Source organism: Meriones unguiculatus, chromosome 21, assembly GCF_030254825.1.
Source record: "Meriones unguiculatus strain TT.TT164.6M chromosome 21, Bangor_MerUng_6.1, whole genome shotgun sequence".
NCBI lineage: Eukaryota > Metazoa > Chordata > Mammalia > Rodentia > Muridae > Meriones > Meriones unguiculatus.
The window spans coordinates 5386957-5395872 of NC_083368.1; the positions used below are offsets into that span (position 1 = coordinate 5386957).

The window sequence follows — 8916 nt, forward strand, 5'->3', positions numbered from 1 at the left end:
AGGTCTTTATAGTGGTACAACATGAAGAAAACAACAATTTCTAGAAGTAAACTTGATTTTAGAATAATGTTTAATTTATAGAAAAATTGCCAAGCCAACAAAGGTTTTAGGTTATTTATTTATTCTAGTATTACATTTATTGTTCATGCTACTGTGTTACACAAGGAAATTTTCATACACAAATTCCCCCATAGACCCCTGTTTTGCCTCTTTCACAGCCGTTTCCCTTTTATCAGTGCCCTTTGTTTCCCTAGTCTGAACAATTTTTCTTCTATTTAAAAAAAAAAAATACTGCGCTCTCTATGCCTTCCCCAGAAATGGGCAAAGGGATACCTTGCTGGTTGTGCTGTTCTTACATCAGTCAGGGCAGAGCAGACGGCAGCCCTTTGCTCATCCTAGCTTGATGCCTGGCTTGGTGGCCAAAGCTGTTTTATGCCTAGGAAACATAAAAATCTAATCACATCAAATCCAAGCAGCACAGCACAGAGGGAGAGAGATGGATAGAAACTTGCGATCCACCATGTCACCCATGAACCTGGCCTCTTGCATATGGCACAGACAGGCCATAGACACCTGCTTGCTGCCCCAACATTTAGCAAAGAAGAAGGATGTCACTCTCCTCGCTCAAGATGCTGCTGGGGGCCATGTCTGCATCTGTGGTTACCCAGTAGCAGGGAGTTATGTCCACTGCATGGAAATAAACCAGCGGTGTTTATGTCCATGACTCATATTACAACTTGAGCACTAGAGAACACAGGAATATCTCTGGTCAGGGCAGCTGCCAGGAAGCACGTGGCTGTCCAGGGGCTGTGCAGAACTGGGCCTGCCTCACTGGCTGCAACACTCTGGAGATCTGGCCCCACCTCTCACCCACAGCAGCACTCAGGAGAGCAGGCCCTGTACCTTGTCCAGTCAAAAGAGTGGAGTTGGCCCTGATGATGGGAGTGGGCGTGAGCCAGCTAGAGAGCTGGGAGAGCTGACTCTTGGCAGCCGGGAAACTACCCAAGGGAAAGCTAGCCCTGTCCCTCACCAGCTACCACACTAGGGAGAGCGGGTCCTGATCCTAGTCTGGGCAGCACAGTGTTGCTGACTCTGGTCAACGGGACATGGGTAAGCCAGGCCCAAGGGTTAAGTGGAAGGGAGAGCTAGATCGTTACTCCTCTGCTGTGAAATGGGGAAGGTACAGGGAATGATGCCCTCCTTGTTTGCCCTTCACGACCTGCAGCAGTCTGGAGAGCTGGCCCCAGGGTAAGCAGAGCAAGTGAGCTAATCCTGCCCCATCACTGGCTGCAGCACATGGGAAGATGGGCCTGAGCCTTGATTGTGCAGTACATTGGACTTTGCCTGGAGGCATGAGTATAGGTGAGCCGGCCTGAGGGCATGAGAGCAGGAGAGCTGACATTGCCTCCTGTCCAGGGCAGCATTGGGCTGCCTAGCCAGAACAGTGCTGGAGAACTTGCCCTGATGATACAGATAATGGAGAGCTAGCAGGTTGACCCTCTCACCTACCACCCAGTCCTAGACCCAGGGCTCTGAGATGGCCCACCCTAAAACCTGGATCATCTGCAAATAGTTGTGATATGTGAAAGGGATAGTTCTGCTGATTCAAAGCAGCATGGATCTCCGTGACAAGGCAACAACAGAATAACCAGGAAAAGTTCCAGTGAGGACAGAATGTTGATGGTCACAGAAGCCAAAAACCTCGAAGCAGATTACTGACTCATTATAATGAACATCTTGCAAGTGAAGATGTGTGGATAGAGGAAGATACTATGGGATACATTGCGACATACTAAAGTTTTCACGATGAGATTTTTTTATGCTTTGTTTTTTGTTTGGTTGGCTTTGGTGTGTGTGTGTGTGTGTGTGTGTGTGTGTGTGTGTGTGTGTTATTTAGGGGTGAGGTTGCAAGAATGAAGGATGGATATTAGGGGACAGGGTGATAACCAAGACTGGGGTACCTGATGTGAAACTCACAAAGAATCTAAACACTTTTCTAAAAAAACAATATTTTGATAATTTCGTACTTGTGCATTATAAATTGTGGTTACAATGTTTACCCTTCAGTACCTCTGTCATTCTTCTTCTGGTCTCTTTAAACCCCTTCTTCTTTCCAACAAATAAGTTGTCTTCCTCATGCCCCTCTCTTCCACCTTGCCTGTCTTTTACCCTGAGACTTATGGAGGTGGTCACTGCTTCTGTGTTCATGATTGCATCAACCATGTCACATCCTGAAAAAGAGCTTCACTTCACTCCTCCTCTCCCTGTAGCCTTCACAGTCTTCCCATGCTCTCTTTTGAGACTCAGAGCAGGTGAGATTTCCCATTTACAGTCAGACACTCAAAGATGATACATTCTCAGCACTTAGATCATAAGCTTGTGCTTTGACAATCACCCACTGCCAAAAAGAAGGTTCTCTGGAGGAGGTTGAAAGCTAAACTAGTTTGCCTGTGTATAACTATTTAACAAGCAATTTGTTGCATATCCAGTCAGCAAAACATCAGTAGTAAATTCTTCACATAGGGTCTATAAACTCTCCAGTCACAGACTTTGACTAGGTTTACAGTACCTTCCTCTAGAGTGGGCCTCAAGTCCACTCAGCAAGCTATTGGTTACCCTCAGAACATTCATGCCTCTATTGTATCATTGGTTTATTCTTATCAGGTAAGTCAGTATTCCAGCAGTCATTGTCCACATCTGAGTGAGATCACTAATGACTTTTCTCCCTCAGCAACCTGCAATGAATTTCTATGCAACAGAGGATGGATTCCAGCTCAGTTCCAGTTTATTTGTCTGTATTCTATATCTGTGCTGCATAGAATATTTAGCAATGGGGTCTTACTACCTGTTTAAGGTGGCTATCCACAAAGATTGACAATAGTCAATGATTGTTTTGGGAGCCACTTGAGACTCCCTACCAATAGCACACAAAGGGATTTTTCTCAAACCTGGAACTACAATTTTGTGTTGAAAATCTCTAACTTCTGGGACCAGCATTACCTATTCATGAGGAGTACTTCCATTCAAGCAGGCTCTTTTTAGAAAGATTTTAATTTTTAGTTTTTAAACCAGTAGAATCCTATATGGATTTTTCATAGTCCTATTGACTTCCCCACTCCCCCATCTAATCCCATCTGTTTCCCTCGTCTTTCCACTCCCATGCCCATTTAAATATTTCCAGCCATAGTATTCATCCCCTCTACGTTTTTTTTTTTTCACATGGTTTTATAATCTCCCACATTCAGTGTTTTTCCTCCTTACTTCCTTTATCACATTTAAAAAAAATTTTTGGACTCTGTAGACCGTTCCTCCTACTTAAATACAAAATTAATAGAAATCTTCAACTCAGGGATCCATGTATAAGAGAGAACACATGGAATTTGTATTTCTGGGCCTAGATTGCCACACTTGATACAGTATTATACAGATTAATACATTTTCCTAAAATTTTCATAGTTTTTAGCACTTAAAATTTTGCATTGTTTATTATACTACATTTCATTATCCTTTTATCAGTTAATTGAAATCTAGGCAGATTCCATTTCCTGCCTGTTGTGATCAGAGAAGCTATGAGCATGGGTTTGTAGGCGTCTCTGTCATAAGGTGTTACGTTTCTTGCTACATGACTAGAAGTACTATAGCTGAATCATATGGTAGTTCTTGCATTTAGGTTTTGGGAAACCTCCACACTCATTTCTGTGGTGGACGCACTAATTTATATTTCCGCCACAGTACGGCTCCCTTTCCCCCATATCCTCACCAGTGCCTGTTGTTGGTCTCTTGATGGTGGCCATTCTGGCTGGAGTAAGATGAGATATTGAAAGTTTTCATTTGCCTGAAGGGTAAGGGTGTTGAAGATTTTTTTAAAAAAAATTACCAGGCATTTGAATTTCTTCTCTTAAGAACCTTTTTCAGTTATCTAATCAGTTTTGTGATTAAGCTGTTTCTTAAGATTTTTTAAAATTTCTTTGTCAATTCTAGCTATTAATCTTTTATTTTTAGGCTGTGCAAATATTAGCTTATTTATAACAGTATGGACTTTAGGATTTTTTATTTATTTATGTCTTTTTCTTTCAGTTACTATTTGATATAATCACTAGCTTTTCTGCTTGACATGCCCCATCCCTCTGCTTTCTGATCACAAATCTACATTCTGATATTTAAAATAGATCTGATTCATCTTGTCCATTCCTACCTCTAACTCGATATTAGCCATTCTCCAAAGAGTCCAGCATCTTCCTGTTATTCAAACCACCACATTTCATGCTCTGGCCCCCATAGTCTTGTAGACATATCATAATGTAAAGCGTATTTAATCTAACTGCAAATGTTCCCATAGTCTATAGTCTCAAACTTGTTTAAAAGTTCAAAGTCTCTTTTGAGACTGCTGTATTCTCTTCCCTATAATCACCTGCAAAATCAAAATGAAAAAGCAGGTCACATACTTCCAGTGCACAAGGGCACAGGCTGTATATTACCCTTCCAAATGGGAGGAAAGACAGCAGAGTGAGGAAACACTGGACCAAAGCAAGGCTGAAAACCAGCTGGACAAACTCCAAACTCTGTGTCTCCATGTCTGCCGTCAAAATGTTTTTCAGATCTCCAACTCCTTTCATCTTTGTTGCCTGCAACATGCTTCATTCTCTTTGACTGGTTCTGCTCCCTGTTAGCAGGTTACCTCAGCAGGTGTCCTACGGCTCTGGCAACTCCAACATTTTGGGGTCTCCAAGGCTTTCACAGATCCCCACAGTAGCCTCTCTAGGCCTTCATGCAGAGACACCCTGATACATGCTTGGCTTCATGGCTTTCCTTAGTCATGGAGGAAGATTTCATAACTCCTTTCTTCTATCTTTGACTCTAAAGCCAGAACTATATGTCAGAAGTACCAAGTTCTGCTGCTTCTGGGGCTGGAATATGGTCCTTTTATTCAATTACATCTTCATCATCTTCTGTTTCCAATGGTTTCCTTCATGACTAAACTTGGCTGTCCTGGAACTGTCTCTGTAAACAGTGCCTCAAACTTAAAAATACTAATCTCTACCTTCTGAGTAATGGGAAAAAGTATGTATAACCACTTTAGGCCCTAGGCTTTTCTTTAATTCCTTTTCACTCTTCTTTAAATAATTTTCACAAATTGAAAGCTTAGCAAGGTGGAGTCTTGCTCTGAGATCCTTTTATACTCCTCTTAGGCTATTTTATATAACAAGGATTTTTCTAAAAAAATCTATTTATTTCCTTGAATACAGGACTCTATTCTACTTCTTGGTACCTCTTTCTTTCTCAAATTGTACATCTTGTAACTTTCCTACTCAGCCTGCTCATTTTTCTTATAGATCTGTATACTCATGGTCACTAATAACCACAGGACCTAGTATACACTAGGCTGTTTTTAAATAGCCTCTGCAAACATAATTAATCCAAAATTTTGCCTCAGGCAGATTTTAGTTTTGGATAGGGACAGAAAGCAGCTACATTCTTTGCCCAAATATCATTAGAATGGGTCTCTAAGCCCCATACTAACATTCTTCTTCTCTGAAACCTTTTAAGCCAGGAACCCACAATTCAAATCACCTCAGCACCACTTTCTTCCATGTTCCCAGTAGGTTGGGACTGCTTTCCTAATCCAAAGTCCCAAAGTCCACATTCCTCCAAACAAAAGCATGGTCAGGCCTCCCACAGTAATACCCAGTCCCTGACATCAACTTCCATCTTCATTTGGGTTTCCTTGTGGTGATGAGATATCATGACCATGGCAGCACTTATGAAGAAAAACATTTAACTGGGAATAGCTTAGAGTTCAGAGTTTTAGTTCATTACTGTCACGGTGGGAAGCATGGCAGCAAGCAGGCAGACATGGTGCTGGAGAAGTAGCTGAAGGCAGCAGGTAGAGAAGGCCACACTAGGCCTGACTTAAGCCACACCTACCTCGACAAGATCGCACATACTCCAACAAGGCCACACCACCTAACACTGTCACTCCCTATGGCCCTTTGGGAGCCATTTTTACTCAAACCACCACAGGAAGCATAATTTTCATCAGGATACTGCTTAAGAGAATGGCTCACACACAAGAACCTTTCAATTCCCACACTGAATGCCATGTTGTCAAAGATCTTGATGCCCCTTCTTCTTGATGACATCATCTCTGCCTCTAGGATCAAAAATTCAGGAGGAGCTTGGTTTGCTGTCTTACTCACTGTTATACTTCTGGGAAGAGACACCATGACCAAGGCAACTCTTATAAAAGAAAGCACTTAATGGGGGTTTGCTTAGAGTTTTATGGGGTTAGCCATTATCACCACAGTGAAAAGTAGACAAGCATGGCACTGGAACATTAACTAAGAGCTATACTTTCTGATCTGCAGGCAACAGTAGAAGAAAGAGAGATTGGGCCTGGGGTAGGCTTTTGAAACCTCAAATTCACCCCCAGTTTTACCACCCCCAACAAGACCACACCTCTTAATCCATCCAAGTAGTTCCAATAGCTTGGAACCATTCAAACCACCACACTTGCCGTTAGGTGTCTTTGGTCCTCTAAGCTGTCCAGTCACCCCTGTTTTCAAAAGCGCTTTAAATACTCAGATGATACACTGGTACTAATTCCTAAATGCTAAAGTATTAATCCCATTGATATACCTTCATGGAAAATAAACAACCTGACAACTACTCTTTGTGTGTGTATTTACAGAATCTTAACATTTCTATAATTATATATTATAAAAATAGAAAGCAAAGAAATATAATGCAAAACAGACACATTTTGGATTTACTTCTATAAAATGCTTTGAGATGAATATTGTAAATGCTTTTTTACCAGATGAAGACAGATAGGGTAGAGTTCTACTTTAAACTGCATGCCTTACTCCCTCTGTGCCCATGTGAAATACACTCTGTTGTTATACCCACACAACTGAAAATTGTGTGATCTTGGGCAGGTGGTTTGATTTGTCTAATTTACTTTTCCCTATCCGCAACATGGAAAAAATGCAATTCTATTTCAGAAGTCTGATGTGTAGATTAAACATGGTAAAATATATCAACAGCTTTAAACATTCACTTCCAGATAGTAAGCATTGGATGAAGACTAGCTACAGTTGTGTGCTAAATATATCCCCAAGAGCAGTGTAAAGTTACAGTTAGCGTTTCAATTACAGTGGCTGCAGTCAGTGCTATCCTTTTAAAGTGGAGTGGGTGAGCAGGCTTTTTATCTGGAAAATAGAGATGTCATTCTAAAATATTAAAGTTGGAGACTGAATTCCCGACATTAACCACCACAGCTGAGTGAATGCTGTGCTAATGGCTAAGGTCTAATTTTGAAATAATCTTATTAAAAACTAAGAGCAGGTCCCTGTGAGCATTTTTTGTTCCTTATTGTAAGTGTCTGGTAGGGGTTGTCAGCTATAATTATGATGATCAAGATATTTGCATGATATGATTATGTTTGAAGAATACTTCCTACTCATTAATTAATAGGTATTTGTGTGCATTATTATTTTTAATCTGAAAGTTCACATTTCAAATTGCTGAGATTTGTGGCTTTTTTTCTTCTAAAATAGCTGTTTGGAACTGAACAAGTCGACTATAAAATGGCAGAGATTATGGTTGAAATGGCCTCTTTCTGCAGCTGTGTCTCAAATGCAGGACTATGGGGAAGAAAGCCTCAAAAATGCCATCACTCAAATCGTTGTTCACACAGACATCATGGATTTGGGTCTTCAGACACCCAAGGATAAGTGGGATGCACATCAGTTATCATGTGTTTGTGAGCAGGTGATCAGCATCATCATCAATCTCCTGCTACCGTTTTCATTTTCTATGCTTAGACTTATCAGTATTCCAGAAGGATCGAAATGATGTCTCAGTCACTTATGTGATCCGCAAACTAGAAGTCAGGAGTTGTGGGGATAGTGAGAGTCAGAACTCAGCTCCACAGAACTCATGTAGCTGCTGTGTGAGAGTGGTGACCTACTAATTCCAAGTCCCAATAGCTGGAAAGAAGATTCCCATAGCAAAATGTTCAGCTGGACTAGCAGATATCATTGAGCTTTGGCTTCATCTGGGAGATTCTGCCTCAATGAAGAAGATGGAGCGCTCCAGAATGGTTCCCAACATGAACAGCAGACCTCCACACACGTGCATACACATATGCTCCTGCATGCAGAGATTTGCCCCAATGTGCAAACACACCTAGGTGCACACACACACACACACACACACACACACACACACACACAAGCAAAGAGTATAGAACTTATAAAATAGGGATCAGAATACATGCCAAATATGAGCATAACAATGGTAAATGAAAGGCAAGGATATGAGGTGGTGATAAAAATAATATAAGAAGGCAGGATAGAGAGGAGAGAGTATGAAGAAAGGGTGCACGATGAAACCAGGATGGCTTTTGTTGGTTTGGTTTTTTTTTTTTTGTTTGTTTTGTTTTGTTTGTTTTTTTGCAAAGGTCTGGATAGGCCTTTTTTGGCAAGGTGGTATGTACACTGACATCTAGTTTGCTCAAGAGCATGCTTCCCAGGTCCTACAAAGTAATATAAGTTATATATTCTGTAGCTCTTGTGATCTAATGGCAATTGCTCATGATTCAATTTAAAAGCAGGAGAGCTACCATTTTTGTTTCAGAAAGAGAGGAATTCATTCCACTTTCCCTACAGGGCCTGTGACAGAGTAGTTTTCAGTCAACAGTGTTAGCTGTCTTACAACACAGAATAGCTGAGTTGACAAGATCAACAATCAGCATAATAAAATGTTGTTTCTCAGACAATTTGCTTAAATAGCAGAAGTCATTGTTAGAATTTTATTATCAAATTAAATTAAGATTAGATGCTCATTTAGATCACATCTCCAGGAAAATCTGACAATAGGATACAAATGAAATATATTGCATTAGCCTTTTGATGT

At 40.9% G+C, this 8916-nt stretch overlaps 1 non-coding gene across 1 annotated transcript; it reads left to right on the top strand.

The window, feature by feature from the left end:
- The first annotated feature begins 307 nt into the window (after nt 1–307).
- On the top strand, nt 308–449 carry LOC132649808 (small nucleolar RNA SNORA48). The gene has a single exon (XR_009588321.1). It is a non-coding gene; the product is annotated as a small nucleolar RNA SNORA48 (small nucleolar RNA).
- The last annotated feature ends 8467 nt before the right edge of the window (nt 450–8916 follow it).